This window comes from Corvus moneduloides, chromosome 1 (assembly GCF_009650955.1).
Source record: "Corvus moneduloides isolate bCorMon1 chromosome 1, bCorMon1.pri, whole genome shotgun sequence".
In the NCBI taxonomy this organism is placed as follows: domain Eukaryota; kingdom Metazoa; phylum Chordata; class Aves; order Passeriformes; family Corvidae; genus Corvus; species Corvus moneduloides.
In genome coordinates, this window is record NC_045476.1 from 89,659,700 (window position 1) to 89,677,588 (window position 17,889).

At 39.5% G+C, this 17,889-nt stretch overlaps 1 protein-coding gene across 6 annotated transcripts in view; it reads left to right on the forward strand.

Annotated features, from left to right (window-relative positions):
• Positions 1-17,889, forward strand: part of SEMA5A (semaphorin 5A) — a 318,391-nt gene that overhangs the window by 17,439 nt on the left and 283,063 nt on the right. For 4 of the 6 annotated variants that reach the window (XM_032118104.1, XM_032118114.1, XM_032118135.1 and 1 more), the window contains exon 2: positions 1,561-1,636. The exons of the other annotated variants lie outside the window; for them this stretch is intronic. The gene's annotated coding sequence lies outside the window, so the exon portion shown is untranslated. The remainder of the gene's footprint in view (positions 1-1,560; positions 1,637-17,889) is intronic. 6 annotated transcript variants of the gene reach the window in all.

A 17,889-nucleotide genomic window follows, 5' to 3' on the forward strand; every position in this document is an offset into this window, starting at 1 on the left:
AGAAGTTGTGAAAAAGGTATAACAGGGGTATAAAAGAAAAGGGAAGAAATCATCATGGCATCAATGTTACAAAGGCAGCAGCCGCAATGAAACTTAGTGCATTAGATTGAAGCAGAAATGAGTTCTGCAGATCTGGTTTACTTTCCAAGTGAAATTGATGTCTGTGTGTAAATGGGAGCACCAAAAAGAACCTTCTAAGAAGGTAGACTGTACAGGATGAATTTCGGCAAAGCTGAATGCTTTGTCATGAGATCTGATGAAGTTGTAGTTATTTTCTTTGCATGATATCTAATATAAAGGCATATAAATAACAGATTCAAAAAAATACAGGCCTATAATGCCTCTCTCCTGTCTAGGGAGAAATTAATTTGTACATGCTGCTTGCAAAACCTTTTGTAAAGGAGTTCAGACTCCTTCAGCAGAAGGTGCTATATAGGCAAATAGGTCAATTATATCCAAGTTCAGTGAATTTATTTAAAAAATTGACCACTAAGGAGGTACTAATACCCTGATAAAGAAAAAAATCCCATGGTGTTCTAATGTTAACCTGGACAGCAACACAAACAGTTGAAAAACAGATTTAAGATTGAAGAATTCAGAACAGTTTCGGCTTCTCCAGTCTTTCTTTTTATAAAATTCTGATTATGTTCTAAGATTTAGGAAAAAAAAAAAGGTAACAACACCTTCCAGCCCTTTCCTGAAAATGACCATTTTAATGCTTATTTCAACTACAGCAGTTGTGCTGGCCTAGATGGGAGCTAGTGAAAAGAAAACTATTGAAGGCTGAGCTTATTCATGGACTCTGCTTCCCCCTCAGCTTCTGTGCTCCTCAGTAAATTCGCCCTGTGCAGGCAAAGCATTCTTGATTCATCTCTCTGAACAACCACATCTGTGGCTTAGGTGGTTCATCTCTTTTTATGAAAAGGATTTAAGCTTCACAGAAATAAATTATTCCCATATTGTTGTTAGTTTTAACAGTAATTTTAGACAAAGTTGCTTTAGATGTGGGGAAAAAGAGTCTCCGTCTTGTTTAGGTGACAACTGGAGACTTGCATGAGAAGTAGAAAATGTGACTAGTTCTTTATGATATGACATTTTAGGACAGATTGACAAACAGCTTGAATGACATTTGAAATGTGAGATGTTGTAAGAACTCACTGCCTTTGCTATATGTAAACACTACTGGGAGAAAAACAAGCTTTTATTTGAAAAACGATGAGGGAGAGAAGAGCAACTTATGCTTTAGGCTATTTCCTTGTGTGATTATAACACCTGGACTGTCTTCAGAAAATGGCATGTCTTTCTGCTTCTATAATTTCAGAGTGGTTATTGACTGACTAGTAGGGGGCTTTTTATCTGGTGCCTTACTGAATTCTTTGCAGCCTCTTGACTCTGTTAGGAAGCTAAAATAGCAATTTTAGCTATCAGACATAGAAATCATTAACAACATTTATTGACTTCTAAACACTCTTCTGTTATCTCGATGCTGTCAGATCGCCCTTGCCTACTTTCTACAAAACATAATTGAAAACAATGACATTTCTCAATTTTTGTGGACAGGTTACAGACTGGAGAAGATTTTTATCTGAGAAAACTTCATTCAAGATGAAGCTATAAGAAGCTGCATCTGCAAGCGGTAAGAACAGCTTTAACAAAGAAATCTCAACAAAAAAACCCCTGTGTGCCTTTTCTGCTTTGTCCTTTGCATTAAACTAAGAGATGTTTTTCAGAGGTCACATAAGAAAGTTGTAGTGGAAGTGACACAGAAATCCATTAACACTGACTTCAGATTTCTATATTTCAGTATCTGTAGCTTCCTTGCATAGCTCAGGTCAGTTTTATAGTAACAATTAATGCTCCGGTTTTAATTCTTTAAATTTGATTTATGTATGAAGCTCCTTCGAAAGAGTAGGATAGATAACATTGCAACAGCTTCAGGGTGAGGAAGTGAGCAAGAGTAATTAAATGCAGCTTTAAGGTAGTTCTATTTATCGAAGAGCATTCTACATGACGAGCAATAGTATCCTGTCAACTAAGAAATGAAGAAAGGGTAAAAGATAATTTAAATTAAAAAGCAAAGAAATCTTTTAATAGACCAGAAAGTAGGACACAAAGCTGAAAAGCTAAAAAGGAAGCACAGTGTAAAAATGTAAACTCTTTTTGTAATACATTAGCAAGTCAACATATTTCTCTTATGTTTCACTTTGTATTTGGAACCAAAGCTACACACAGATACATCTTGCTGGAAATGTGTGATTATTTTTATTTAGAACCTTGCAAGGTTCTCTGCATATTAAATACAACAAAGGAGTTAGTAAATTGATGTATTAGAATGTTAGAAATAAGGTAAAAAGTAACTTGTATGCTTACTGTTGTGAAATGCTGACTTTGACAGTCTGGGTATGCTAAGTTCTCCCATGTTTTGGAGTACATGTGAAAATTGGGAGTGGTGACAAAAAAGTCTGCTTTCTAATGCTGTATAATAATATCAGTTCTGTATAATAGTATCTGTTCTGAGGGTGACATGGCTGGAACCTTCTTTTCCCCCTCCCTTCCCTCCCTTAAGAAAACAAAATACTACATCTGTTTGCTGAGCTTTGTTCCTTTTTGTCACCTTTGTGTGCTTTTTGTCTCACAGATTGTCCCTCCTCCATAAATTTACCAGACAGTAACATCTTCTACTTAGACATCCTATACCATGAGACACTGTGAGCTTAAAATGCTCATCAGATCTATGTAGGTGAACTGTATTATTTGTCCTCTGGAATCTGTCTTTATTATTATACTTTTTGAATGCTCATTGTGTCATACTGCCAAAGGAAAATAGTTCTCCCTGCCATCTACTGCATTTTGTTGAATTTAAGCAGGTTTTACCAAGTTTCTGTCAGGTTGCAGTGCTGTGGCTGTGTGTAGATTAGATGCTAAAAATTGTGTGAGAAGGATAAAAGAAAGGTTGAGAGGATCGGTCAGGAAGTAGCAGGGCGTTAGGAGATGGGTTTGGAGTGAATTCAGAGTGAAGAGGCTGATCAGGATCTGTAGGAAGTGGATACGTTGTTCTCAGACATAAGATGCGGAAGGCTGGTATCAATTTGTTGGGAGGAATGTGATGAAAAATGAGACTCTGATAACTGTTTGAAGGTTTGAAAGCAATCTTTGATGTATTGTGAAGTACGTGTCTGGGGACATTTTCTAAAACCAAGGATGGCAATGCTGTCAGCTCCATTTTAGATGAGGTCTTTAATTGTTTAATGCTGCTACTCTGTGAATAACAGAGTACAGAAAGTCGCACTTCTGCTAAGCAGTAGAAGTGTTGAGGCTGTGGGGTGCACAGGGAAGGTGCTTGAGACGGGCTGTAAATGGCACCTGAGGCTGTGGTGTGGCACAGGAAGCCGTGTCACTGCCATTGCTACAGCCAGCTTCCCGCCTGCCAATGGCCAGGAGCAGTGTGGGACTTCATGGAGAGCGGGTGATGTTAGCTCCAGAAATAGCTCTGAGGCACTGTCCTGTTGCATCACTTCAAAAAGAGTTAAAGTGATTACAGTGGGTACTCCCTCCAGTAGTCCTCTGGCAGAGGTTTGCCCTCAGCTTTTCCTAAGTGCCTGGGTTCTCCCTGTGGTTTCTGAGGTAGTTGTTTCTGTCACTGAATGTATGCGGATCACAAAGGTAGCCAAACACTCACTGGTGTTGTGAACTCAAATTTACTGCCTGAACAGTGAATCCCAATCATTATGGGGCACCTGACATTTAAATAAAGAAACAAAATGCCTCAGCCTTGATAATTCAGCTTGCTGCATTCACATACTCATCATTTTGATTGTACAAGGGAGGGAAGGAAAACTTGCCCTGACATGAAGTGCCAAGTGCAGCCAGGCACCAAACTGCAGCAGGTGTTCCCAAGGGACGAAGGACCTGCAATTTGCAGGAAGCCTACTTGGGAGGAGTAGAGGGCTGTCTGCTTTTGAGCAGCAAATTTGCAACTACTTGTTGAAACTTTTGCCTGATGACTGTAGTTGCTGTTGGCCTCTATGAAACATACAGAAGCTTGCTTGCTGTACCGTGGTGATTAGAAATATTAATTTCATTGCACACGAAAATCCCTAATGAAAAGTCCCTAATTAAAGGTTGACCATTTTCTGCCACTGTTAATTTTTTAAACTTTTTTTTGCAAATGTAATTGCTGCTATGATTACAGAATGCCAAATTGAGTTTGGGGACATATGCAATATTCTTTTACCACTAGTCTAGTCAAATAATTTTTAACGAGACAAAGAGCTCATTGAACAACCAAATTGGTTTGTTTACTTCAGTAGCTTAACTGCATTAAAATCAAAGGGCTTTCATGGGCAGGGGGTAATCTGTGTCATTGCTGGATGCCATTAATCACCCCCTCGACTGAGGGCAGCACTTTTCAAAAGTGACTTATAGATGATTGAATAACTTTACTCTCTACACCATTAATGGTTCCCAGCAGGCTGCTAGCGTGCAATCACAAACATCTGTGCGTTTGAAAGTTTCCACTTCCCCAAACAGAGACACATTTTACAAAGCAAGAAAGAAAAGGGGAAAAAAAGGAGAATTTGTTTTGCATGAGTGGCCTTTTGGAAAAAGGGCTAACGGAAAATGTTCATGCTTTAACTCTTATGTGTTACAGTATCATCTGAGTTTACCTTGAGATCTTTATGCTCTCAATGGCATTAGAAGATTTTTTTGGTTTTAATTTGTTTTTGTTGTTTTTATTCCATAGGATCTTTCTGACATTTGATCTCCAGTAGTGAAAGAAAATGTATCCTGCTTGCCTAGTAACTCATGGATGTTTTTGTTTTAACTGTGTTTAAAGTAAATGTAGCCACTTACCCCTAGACACTGCAGAGTGTGCATTATTTATTCAAAGCTGATGATTCAAGTCCTTTTGGAAACCAGCTTAACAGAACAGAGAACAAAAATCGTTTCTGCAGGCAGTCTGCTACTTCTAAAGTGGTCTTTTAGACAAGCATTTAATTACTCAGGGAAAGAGTGCTGGGCATTGATTGTGTTTCCTCTCTTCACAGTGTCACTGTGCTTCCTCACCACACCTGTCCCAGGTGGGTGCTGCATAGCTGTTGTGACCATCACAGAATCACTGAGTGATGGTTGCTTGGGACTGGAACAGATTGTCCAACCAACCACCCATGTTCAAACCATATTTGTTTTCATTTAGCCTCTTCTAGCGCGTTTTATAGAGTATCTCAGCTTTTTACTCTTGAGGACTTCCAGTACTTGTCCTACATATCCTGTAGAGTATTAATCCAAGACTAACATCTTAAAAGCATGAGATTGATGATGCTGTTTCACAATTCACTTTTCACTGTTCTTGCAGTGAAAAGAGCTCATCTAGAAGGACTTGATAAGTAGAAAAAGCAAAAAAAAAGGATGACCCAAAGGAAAGACGAAGAAGGAAGAATGCCTCCGTTATCGGTCAAAGATAATTGGTTCTGTACTGAATACGCATTTTAAGTTATCTATGGGTGAGGATATGACAGGATTAATCAGTTTCATGAAGCAGTGAAAATTTACTGCGTAATTGAGAGGTGAAAGGTTTGCATCCGTTAATCAGATTGGTACTTGGGTAAGATAAAGATAGCCTTGAGTTAGAAGTCTAACAATTAATAATGAAAAGGAAAGTGAGATGAACTGTGTGTGCTCTCTAACAGCTATGCAGAATGGGACTCCTAGGTAAGTATCTGCTACTCCAGAGTATAACAAAAAGTTGAGGTACAGTGGGAGAATAGGACACCTGGAATTTCTGTTAAGTACCTCTTTGACAAAGCTAACTATGATTTTAGAATACTTGGCATGTTTGCCTATTCCAGCATTGCTCCTGGGAGTGGGAAATGTTAGATGGATTCAGAATTCCCACTTTACTACCAGATTTTTCATGCTGCCTCAAATAACTTGTCCAGATACTTAGGCATCCTCTAAGTTGCTGCTTAACGGGTCTTGTGTCCCTAAAAATTCTTCCTATCAAGTTACTTTTTATGTGAGCTTCTAATCTGTTTAACTTCTGTGGCCTGTGGTTTAAATGTGCTCATCACCGGTGTCTTGGACTGAGCACCCAGGGAGTGATTCTGAGCAGAATATATGAGTTTTGAACTTCCTGAATGTATTCTGGCATGTCATCTGATCTGGTAGTTCCTATTGTTGTTAAGAAAATGGTGGTAAAATCATGGCTGGTAGAGGGATCATGGTGTGCCCTTTTTTTTGCCCACTCAACTCATATGTTTTATCTGCACATGTGTTGCACTACCTGTTTCCTTCTCTTTAGATTCAGAAAATTACTTGATTATTAAAAGCAAATCCACAGTAAGACAAAACTGTCCCATGTACAAATCCTTCCCAGCAGGAATTCTTCTGTAGCCAGAGGAATTTAAGCAGCTACAGTAGCAGTGAAGTGGCAAGGATTGGTCACAAAACTTCTTTGCCAAAAGGGGATTTTGTTTGGCCTTATGTCCAGCCATACAGATGGTCCTGATCTTGTTAAATGCTTTCTACTACCCAAATTATTTTACATGTATATTTATAATATGCAAGAGAGGGGCTTTGTGTGTCAGGACCAGGAAAATGAGTTTTCATCCCATCAAAGCAGAATCGATAACAGGAGGATCATTAGCTACTGGCACTTGTCCTGGAACAGAAACTGCAGCTGCTATTAAAAGAATGTGTCTGTAGATTAAACCTGTCTTTAGCATGAGTGTCCTGTAGAACATCATGAGGACAGCATATAAATCATATTCAAGTTTTAGAATCCTTTTCTTTCATAAATTAAATTAAGAAATTTATTTGTTCTCTGGATTTCCCCTCCCCCCATGTCCCCTAGTGCCTGTAGGTAGTGTTGGATTATTCAGCTACAAATAGTTTGTTGAGAATTTATCCCTAAAATTCAGTTTCTTTTTGTTTGTTTGTTTGTTTGTTTTTGGGTTTTTTGTTTTTGGTTTTTTTGTTTGTTTGTTTTCATTGTTAGTGACTGAAACTTGGTTACTTAACTGGTCTTTGTCTTCTCTGCTGCAACTGTCAATGCCAGTGCTCAATTCTGCTGATGGATTTAGTGATACAAAGCTGGGCTCCGATCACCAGTGTTTTCTGTAGGCAGAGGGCAAGCGGTGATATCCAGGAACCGTAACAAGCTGAGAGTGGGTCTGGGCAGGTGCTGGTAGGCACTGGCTGTAGATACCGTGTTCACTTGTGAGTTACTGGTTTATGTCAGCTCTGAGCTTTTCCAGTGAAATTTCTCATTGCAGCTTCTGAGCAGCCGTGCTCTCAGGGGGTGGAGAGGGCTCCCTGCACCAGCCCAGTGCATCCTGCAGGCTGCACAGCGTGCTCTGGCTGTTATCTCCTGCCATGTCTCCATACAAGCGAGACCTTGTGGCCTGGCTGCAGGAAACCATCGGGGTCGTTGCAGAAATGGGAGACTGCACTGAGTGAAATGTGCTCTACACGGATCTACAGGTGCTCTGATTTGGAGCTTGTGTGTTTTAGAGATCACAGTAACTGAGGCTAAACAAACCCAAGCAGCCTTTAAAAGAGGTAATATAAACAAACAAGCATGTACATCTCTCTTCCTAGATGCCTTCATTATTCCAGTGGTTTGGAAGTGAGGCTGTAACTAATCTCTGGAAGTGTCAGCCTCCTTTGTTTATACCTGCTTTCTCATCTGAATGATGGAGTCCCACCCTCTCTCATGCTTGCAGTAAAGTTAATTTGGGTTTTTACCCCGCCTTCTAAATTGGTAATCAAAAAGTACAATCATATGTTGTGCTCTTGACTAAGTTTCTTCTGCATCTACCTTTGTTGACACCAAGCATTCATAGCAAAATTTTATTCTCCTGTTTTTGTAGAGAATTGTCTAGCTGAAAACTGAACTCTAAGAGCATGGGGAAAAGTAGTGTGAGCAAAACCAAGCCTGGATATTTAAAAAGAAAGTCCAAACTCATACCTTTACTAATCAGTCTGAACTACGTATAGATGGAGGTTTTGTATTTTGTGAGAACATGCTTTTAGTGTCCTGAACCCTTTGTCTTTGCTTGTAGTCTGGCTTAGGTGTGGCAGCAAAAGCTGTTTGCAGTCTTGCACCATGGCATGGAAATGGCCAGACTTCAACAGCTTTTATGTATCTCTGCTGAATTCCACACTCTAGTGATATTTTTAAAAGTAGCTTCTGGTAAAGCAAAGGCCTGGAAGAAACATTTTTTTCTGGAAGCAGTACTTGTAAAGGACTGATTGAGGAGTAAGGTACTAGTTAGGGCTTTTTAAGAATACTGAGTTAGTAAGAGTTGCCTTTTAATAAAATAAGATCAAGTGTGTAAGATACATTTACAATATAGCTCTGAAGAGTGTATATGTTCCTAGATCACTGCTGACTGTTTTATGCTTTTCATCCCCAGATGTGAATTTTGAGTACAAATAACAGTATTTAATACTCAGTACTAAAAGTAAAGTGTGTGTTTGGTCAATAAATTAAGGAATTATGAAAGGAGTTTTGGATGGTCTGAGTTCACATGTCATACAAAGATAACAACATTAGCTTTATATGAAAAACATGAATCTTTTTGTCCCCTAAAGGAAAAAGAGCAACTGCTAATCAAAACTACAATGGGATAGTAATAAATAAATTGGGCAGACATATTTTGCTGTGGGTCAATTATGCCACATAAAAAAAGAGTACAACTTTCTTAGGTGTATTAATATAATACAGCACTAGGGTTGTCTCCAGTGTTCACTTCATACTTACTGACACCAGTTTTGACTGGAAGCTATTCAGTAATCATAGAATTGTAGAATATCCTGAGTTGGAAGGGACCCACAGACCCTCAAGTCCAACTCCTAATAATAATGGTGTCCATTTTCTTTTTCCTCTGCCTCTGCTTCTGCCTCTCCTCTCCTCTCTTATTATTCAGCAGGGAACAGTCCAATTGTTCTGGAAGCTAAATACTCTGGTACAGAAAATGTAACACTTTTCATGTTACGGTAAGTGCGGGGAGGTCCTTCTCACAGCGTGGATAAGCATCCAGGGTAGTCTGGCCTGCCTGCATCGTGAGCCAGCAGTGCAGAGTGATCTGCTCTTGTGATGCAGAGTGTTGGGCAGATCAGCTCAGTGTTGCAACCACTGTGGGCTGTGTAGCAAAGGAGCTAGGAGTCCTTTTCCAGTGGGAGCTAGAGTCCTGGTGCTTGGGCTCGTGCATGGAGATGTCAGTGAGAGTTTCCTGGCACAGAAGTTTCTTTCTGGCAACACTTTTAAGCGCTTTTTGTTTTCAGTCATGTAAATTGTGTGTGAGCTGCAGAACAAGGTATATAAAAATGGAAAAGGAGATTAATATTTCTCCTTTGCTAAAGAGCAGGTGGTGGAAATGACACACCTAGCTATTTTGTGCTTTTCACAACTGGGCTGTTACCACCTGGTTTGTGTTAGAAACTGTGAATGAGACTAGTAAAAGAAGTGAACAGAAGAAACTGGCATCTAAGCTAACTACTTTCCCATATCTTAATGTAGAAATTAAAAAAAACCTGACTTTTTTTATACTTGCAAGGGTAATTACAGCCTGATGACTATCCTTATAGAAAACAGATTTTTGGCCTTGGGATACTTTGGATTGTGGAAGATAGGCTTCCAGAATAAAAACAACGTGTTCAGGCATTTTTAGGTTTTTTTCTAAGAATATGCAATAATTATTTCTTAGCTTAAAGACTTTAGGATAAAAATAGATAAAGCAGTGAGTTGAAAAAGTCTCTTCTGCCCTGGCCAATGGGTTATTGTCTGCTCTTTATATTTAGCTGTATACAAGCAAAGATATGGAGAGAACTCTTCCCCCCCACCAAAAGCTTTGAAGGGTGCTGTTCTTTGTTTCTGAGTGGGCTAGAAAGGGTATTGCTCAGCTTCAAGCCTTGGCTGTCATTTCTTTTAGTATGTATGGAAGTATTCCCCAGCTTCCAGGAACAGACCTGTGAAATCTGTGAGATGAAGACTGTTTTTTAACAAATGTAATCCTGGTATTGGTTTGTGTACTTATTAAGTTACATTTTGAGTATAAATTCTTTGTTTGCAAAGTGCAGAACACAATTTGTTGCTAAACAAATTATAAGCTAATGTAGACTTTTTTTTTTTTGCAACAAGTCATCTATGATGCTCTTATTTATCTATTTTTATATCAAAAACCATCTGTGTTCTTTATTATAATACTGTAGTTTTAGCAATTAGCGCTACATTGATAGAGCTGTACCACATATGTTAATTTCTTTACTAGTTGGCATTGATTTTTTGTTCCATGCTGTTAGTTCTGAAATCTGGAACTCTGTTGCTCACCTCTGAATTGCTGATCCTTGAGCTGTGAAATATATTTCAGGTTGTTTTGCTATTACGTAGATTAAGCTTAGGATATTTTAAACCCCACAATGCTGTGTGTGTTGATTTATTTATTATTTAAATACAGTACAACTTACCTGAGGTAGCGCAATTCAAATGCAGAAGACATTTGCAGTGCCTCCTGCCCTTTCTGGGAGTTACTGCTCCTTGAATAATTACTGTGTAATCCTTATGCAAGTAACTTCTGGATGAATTGGTGTGTTTTGTAGTCAGAGTCCTTTGTTTGAGGGATAGGGTATTTGGCCTTTTGAACAGGAGGATGTCTCATTAATTATCCACCAATGGCTTCCTTTGACCAAAGAAGAAGTGATACTGAATACCGAGAGGGGTTTGTGATCATCTCTGTTCTACTCTGACTTGACTATAAAGTCAACTGGAGCTAATTCTGTTAGTATAATTCATCCCTCTTGCAGATTAATCTGAACTGGTCAGAAAAATTAGAGAAAGATGACTCTGTGGGAAAGTATCTGATTTCCTCATTCCCACTCCTACAACACTGAAGATGATGGCTAGTTAAGGACCCTCCCAGAACTACCGTTTCCATGTTGTTTGACTCGGCTGCATTGAATGCATCCTGGTATTCAAAAACAAAACAAAACAGCTTTGTGTGATCAGAAGCACAGAGGTACTACTTCTTCCTTGGTGTCCTGTCATGCCTCTCGTTATCATGCTCTGAATGTGCCCACACAACACCTAAAGGCAGAAGGAAGCTTGTTCTGTTTGTGGTTCAAGCTGGCTGGCAGGGAGCCAGCTCCCATCTGCAGGCAGTGCAACTTTTCTGTTCAATGAAGTGTCAGACTTAAGTTAACACAATTCTGCTGTGTCTACAAATCTTATTTTTTCCCCTGGGTTTGTTTGGGCAGCTTGGAGCTCAGGAGGTATGACCTTTTCTGCAATAGATGACATAGCTGTATGCTTTATCACATATGCCTTTTTTTTTTTCTTTGGCAAGCAATTAATTGAGATTCTTCTTAGAAACTTTAAGGCTCTTCACTTTTTGTGCTCTACCTCCATGCCCAAATTTGCTGTTTGGAACTTTGAACAACAACAGTTAATGGTTTTGGCTTTTTTTTGTGTTCAGTTGCTCTGTTACTGCAGCACTTAAAAAACAGGGTATGGAAGAAAACCAAAGTAAAGAATTTACAATTTAGAAAATTTGTAGCTAACTTTAAAATTGGAAAATCTAACCCAGGGATTTTATATCTGTGTTGTGACAGTTTAATTCACATTCCACTTGTAAGCTAGGCACCCAGAAAACAAGGGAGGTGCCTGTGGGAAGTTATGTATATGACTTGTCAATTACAGTTGAGTGAAGGGGTACTACTACCCCCAACCTTTGGCTGGAAACCTCAGCTCCGTTGTTCTTTCCTCTATAACCCTCAGCGTTACTAAAGTGAGAACCTACATGTAGATGGCCTCTTCCTGCTCCAGACTCTCCAACTATAAATAAGTGTGTAATAAAAGTGCAGGACTGAACATGAGATGTTGGAAAAGGACAGAGCATCAACAGTCTGGTGAGTGAAACTGCAAAACTCAAGCAGCTTCCAGCACTGGCTGATGAGCCTGTGCATGTAACGCAACCAAGTCCAAGCATCAAGTGACAGACCAGTAGTGGCTGAGAAAACAGGGAGTGGAATTAGCAATTTGAAGTACCTGTGGTTAGCTTGAGCTGTGCAAGGGCCACTGTTCAAACATGTTTTTCTGCTCTACATGAAAATTTTGAGTCTGTGGATTGGCTGCACTCTTTCTGTATTTATCAGAAAGGACCACTAGGTGCAGGAACTGAGTTGGTGGCAGGTCACCTAATTCCTTTGACCTTTCAACTGGAATAGCAAAAGAAGCCGAAGTCACACTTTGCTTACTTTTTTAATTGCCCCTCTCTAAGGCAGTCATGGTATTCTTGATAATACAAACAGAATTCATTTTTATCAGCAACACTAATTTTATGCTGGTTTCAAAAACTTGAAAATGATGTTTATTAGAAACTGGAGGCCGATCCTTTTGAAAGAAGGCATGATGAAGTCATGAGGGTGCAGGCATTAATCACATCTGCTTGCTGTCAAGCAGGTTTTATGTTCCCTGGATAATCAGAAACCTTGGCTGCTGCTTTGTCTCTTAGCAAGGCTAGCTATGCTTTTACAACCAGAGAAAAGAGAAACTACTTTTTTTCTTTTCTCAAGGTTCATCTAGATAGCTCTGGTAATTTCTACACATCTGTTAGCTGGGACTGAAAATCGTTCATTAATTGGCAATGTTCTCTGCAGCAAGGAAATATGATCCCAGTTGTAAGATTAAAGCGTGACCTGTTCCTTTTTAGTGCCAGACCTATATTTCAATATTTGTAGTAATTTTTTTGAAGGGCTTGGCCTGGACACCCATTAAAATGCATTTTTTTAACACTTTCTCCAAAACCTGATAACAGTTTCTTTTTTTTAAATGTGCAAGGCTGTGATTTACAGCCCCTCTCTCCAGCTCTGGGGGCACTGTCAAGACCTATGGCTGCTTCAGCATGTGGGTGGGTTGGCAGGTGTGATAGCAGTGCCTGGACTGTGTCTTTTGATTCCACAACAGTTTCTTGTCTATCAAAGATGGTGTTGACCATGAGTTTCATTATTTAAAAGGGTTTTTGTGTGTGTGTGTGTGTGTGTGTTGCTTCAATTTTAACACCTTTAACTTAGGATTCTGAAAGGTGTGTTGTTGTTACTTATTTTAAGGAAAACTACTTGAGATGAGAGATTGCTATGTAGTCATTCTTTTAATTTGTTACCTATTTTTAGTTTCTCTTTTGTTGCGTGGTTGGAGCAATAGAGCTGATGTGTGTGCAGGATCAGCCTCTTGCTTGTCTTTGGTTCCTCACAGTGTGCATGAGAACTCAGGGGAGTTGCAGATTTAGCAGTTTGTTCTTAGTTGGAAGATCTGATGTTAACCATGATAGTTATACATATAACTTCTGCCTGTTCTCCACATCAAGGAAGAAGATAAGCTATGGATTTTGGTTCTTTGGCTTCATCTGGGGCTGGATTAGAGGACAAGGACATCGAAGATTACCTTGTTCTTCACTATTGTTTTTCTCTCACTCGTCCTTGTGATTGTTTCAAACCTATGTCTGTATCAGTCCCAAGACCAAGTCTTCAGTGATCTTGGCTTTGCGGCTGTTTTATGACTTAAGTTTGATATTTTTTGATTTCAACCTTCTTTAAAAGTTCTTATGGGTGAAGGAGTTATTAATCCTATCTTTCAGAATTTGATACTATTTGGTTTTATAGCTTAATTGTAATGAGTGTTGCCATCTCTTGCGGAATTTAGTATGTCTTTTTTATTGGAGATAATGGAATGCATCTTATGGATGGGGAAGAGGAAGCCACAGGGAAGTACATTTAATTTTTTCTGCCACTGAGTCAGAGGACCAAATTTCCCAGACACAGGGCTCTATTACAGTTCTTCATCTACCCTTTTTAATAATTGCACAGCTACCACCTCAGTTTGATTTGGAAGACTTCACCAGAAACTGGCAGTTCCAGGAGGGATGCTCCTTCCTGTCTGTCTGCCGAGGGCTTGTCCTCACATGTAAACCTCTGGCATACTGTTTGCCAGGTTTGATGCTGGATTTCAGAGGACCTTGCTGCTGTGACCTGGATTTGCTCTGTCTATGGCATTTCAAATTTGTATTTACTTTCCAAAGTACCCAGTCGCTGTCAGATTTGTATGAAAAATCAATCTGAATTCCTGTTCAACACATGTAGCTTACATTTATGCAGCCTTTAGTCTCTTCTCTAAACTTTACAAGAAGCTTAAAAATGTAGAAATTTCCTTAGATGATGATATTGTTATTATGATTATTAGTGGTGGTTGGTGGTATGTTGTACAAAATTTTGAGCACTGCAAAGAGTAAAGGACAATACAGATTGTTTCTGATTGCGACAGAAAATGCATGTGATATAATCAGAAAAAAATATGCAAACGATGATCACGTGTGCTAAATGAAAACAAAGGAAAATGTGAAAAGAAAGTGTAGGTAAATAAGGATCATTTTAAAAAACACTGACAGGAACCTAAATTATCAGGATGGAAAATCATACATAACTTCAGAGAATGTTTGAAAGAGGTTTTTTGGAGTGTCTGCAGAATAAACATATATTCTGTGCCAGAGGAATGTTTTCCTGGTGCCAGGTAATTTTTTTGTTGTCCTGACTGAATTTTTTTTTTAATCCTTCTAATCTAGATGAGATTAAAAAAAGCCACAAAACCCTCTTGACTACATTGTTTTCAATAGTTTTTTTTCTAACGCTGTCTATTGACATCCCTATCTTATTTTGGTTCTGATACTCTGATGTTTTCTAGTCACGTCATTGAACTAAGTAATATATTTAGGCTTTCTGCGAGATTTAGGATCAAAGGAGAAGTTTACAAGAGGCCAGTTTTCTGGTGTTACAGGTGACTCTTATACTTGTGAAACTGTTATTTTTCCTCACTTCTGTGTCTCTCTTCTCTGCAGTAAAGTGTATAAATCCCACCTTTATTGCATCTTTTTTTCCTTCCTTTTAAATCCAGCCTGTCAGCTGTCTGCATCAGGAGAAAGGCATTGTGTGTGTTTGTGTGAAAAGTGTGTGATATGGATCACTATCAGTCATGGAATCTGTCATTCAGGCCTTCCTTACATGAGTTATTGAAGGATATTAAAGGAACTAATTTGCTGCTCTTGAATTTTAGGGCTGTTTGCTAAGGGGAAGCAGGGGTGGAGGCTGGAAATCATCGTAGAGTCGTAACTGGTGGAGTTAGAAGGAACCTTTAAAGACCATCTAGTCTGATCCCACTGCTGTGGACAGGAGCATCTTCCACTAGACCAGGCTGCTCAAACCCATCCAGCCTGACCATGATAACATCAAGGATGGAGATGTTATCAACATCATGGAGTGATGGAGAACCCAGAGTTTCTCTGGGCAACCTGTTCTAGTGTTTCACTGCCCTCATAACAACAAATTTGTTCCTTATGTCCAGTCTAAATCTTTTGATTTAAAACCAATGCCTCCTGCCCTGTCACTGCAGATCTTAGAAAGAGGTCTCTCTCTGTCTTTATTACAGCCCTCTTTATATATTGTAAGGCCAAAATGTTGGTTTCCCATGCAGTTTCTGTATGGACTTTGCTGTCTGGGTCACTGGGTCGAACAAAACATTATTGTTTTGTTTGTTGTCTACACAGCCCTGTAAGTATATTATATCTCTACTGTTTCTTCCATTTGTCCCCACTTTTGTATTGTTTCTGCTTCCCTAACCATCCTGTCTTGCCTCTGCAGGCTTTCTGTGCGTGTCTGCTCTGTGCTGTTCAGTCCTGATCTGGCCTCCTGAAGCCTTGCTGTCCTATCTCCTCATAGTCCTTCCTTCCTTTCTGTTCCAGCTAATCCTTAATTCATTGCACTTGATAATCTGACTTTTAGCCTTTTTTTCATTCAGTAATGCAATGTCTTTAAGTTGTTTTTTTAAAAGGTCAACCTTTGCATTTCTTTTCTGTTTAATTTCTGGTTTCTTGTTGAAGTTTTTTCCTCCTTCTTCCCTTCCTTTTATGTCAGGTCTAATGGACTAGCAGATCCTGATTACTATTGTTCCCTCCCTCTCTTGTGCTTTTCTTCCTGAGCCTTACATGGCTGCAGTGGTCTCTTTAACCAGCCAGAAGAATCTGATTTTCAGGTCAAATGAACCCATGTTGTGGGGATATGTAGTTCTCTGCTCATGGCTTTTTTTTTTTTTTAAGAGATCCTGCCTCAACTGAAGCGTTTTGGTGCCTCTACATAGCTTCCTATCCCCCTTCTTTTCTTCCTTTTTCCCCAAGCAGCTTCTTTCTGTCTTTGGGTGTCTCAAAAGAGAGTTGCTGCTGATGCAGGAAAGCCCCTGCCTCCCATTGTCAGTCCTTTCTTGTTTTCATCCTTGGTGCAGCTGGATCTATGGGCTGACTTCACTGAGCCTGAGGGAGTGTGCTCTGCAACATCCACATGTCAGCGAGCTGGCCAACTGTTGCTGTTGAAAGATGTGATTTATAATGGATATATTTGTCTCATAGCATTTGACTTCGGCCTAAAGAGAGAGCTAAGTGGAGAAAGTATAGACCTTAGCTGAAATACAATGTACAGCTGTTCTCCAAACATACTGTGTTTATGATCCAGGATAATTCAGCTAAAACTATCTGGAAACCTTCAGAGATAAAATGTGTCATTTAATGGTTGCACCTCTTATTTTCTGAAGCAGTAGTAAGCTTGCACTCTTTCACTTTTTGATAGGTGAACAGCTGGAGCTTGGAGTCTAGGACGGGCTGGTTTGTAAGAACAAAAGATCTCAGTTCATTTGGACAGGCTGTATTTTCTCCAAGAGCTGGACCATGCACCTGGTGGATGACAGCTTTTCCAAAGGAGCCAGAATATGGCTGGAAGACACTTCATTCCACCCTGTCGAGTAATAGTGTTATACTGACAGGGAAAAAAAAATTCAGCATGATAGATACCACTCGAGATCACTCTGGACATCTTTGTTTTCACCAGCATATGATGAGGGATCAGCTTATAGTGCAAGGACTGGAATGTGGCCAGGACCATGGAGATGGCTAGACAAGTTACTTATGTGCCTGAGACGCTTGGCCTGAGCCTGGCGTTGCTTTTTTTTCCCTCTGTAACCTCTCAGAGTGGAACTGATGTGCTTCTTATTAGTAGTGCACTGTAACAGTGGTGTGTAAAGGAGGTAAATAACATTTGTTCTCCCATCCGTTAACACATATATTCAATACAAAATGTCAAAATACGTGACTAATAAATGGTGCAAAGTTTCTGTGAAGAATGCCAATAGTTTTTTTTGTTCTCGTTTCCACTTAAAAGTTGTTTCTGGCACTCCAAACAGAAAGCACTGTACATGGCAGTAATTTTCTGTGTGTTTGCTAGAGAACTGCAGGATAGTATCTGTTTATTAACTCCCTGTCAACTTCAATCAGACGTGCTGAATTTTAACCCTAGAACACTTTAACTAATGTGGAAGATTATGATCTCTGGCCTATGCTCCAGAACAGAGGGAAATTGAAATGGCAGACTTGTAAAAATATTGTCAGTCAATATTTGTCTTTATACAAACATCCTGAGGTTGGAAGGTGTCATAGGTGTTCAGTTCTAGGAAGTGTCTAGTAATTATGTGGCAGTAGATTTTTCTTTTCCTTTTCCAGCTTGTCTCAAGATGCTGCCTAACAAGATTATCTGTGTGCTTGCTGCCACTAGCAGGGCAGTCCTAGTTCTAGCTGTGTGCTGGGTCTTCCTCTATTGAAGGTGACCTGATTCACCCCCAAATGAGAACAGTTTTCTGTTGCTGAGAGGAGTGAACTGGCTTGCAAAGCATCACAGTGAACTCCGAGGAGAGGACAAAGAAAGGTGGACTGTATCCATCTGCTCTGTCAGCAGTACGCCCTTTGCTTACCTCAGCCTCCTTGGCTAACGTAGCAAATGCCACTTGGTTGGTATAGCAAA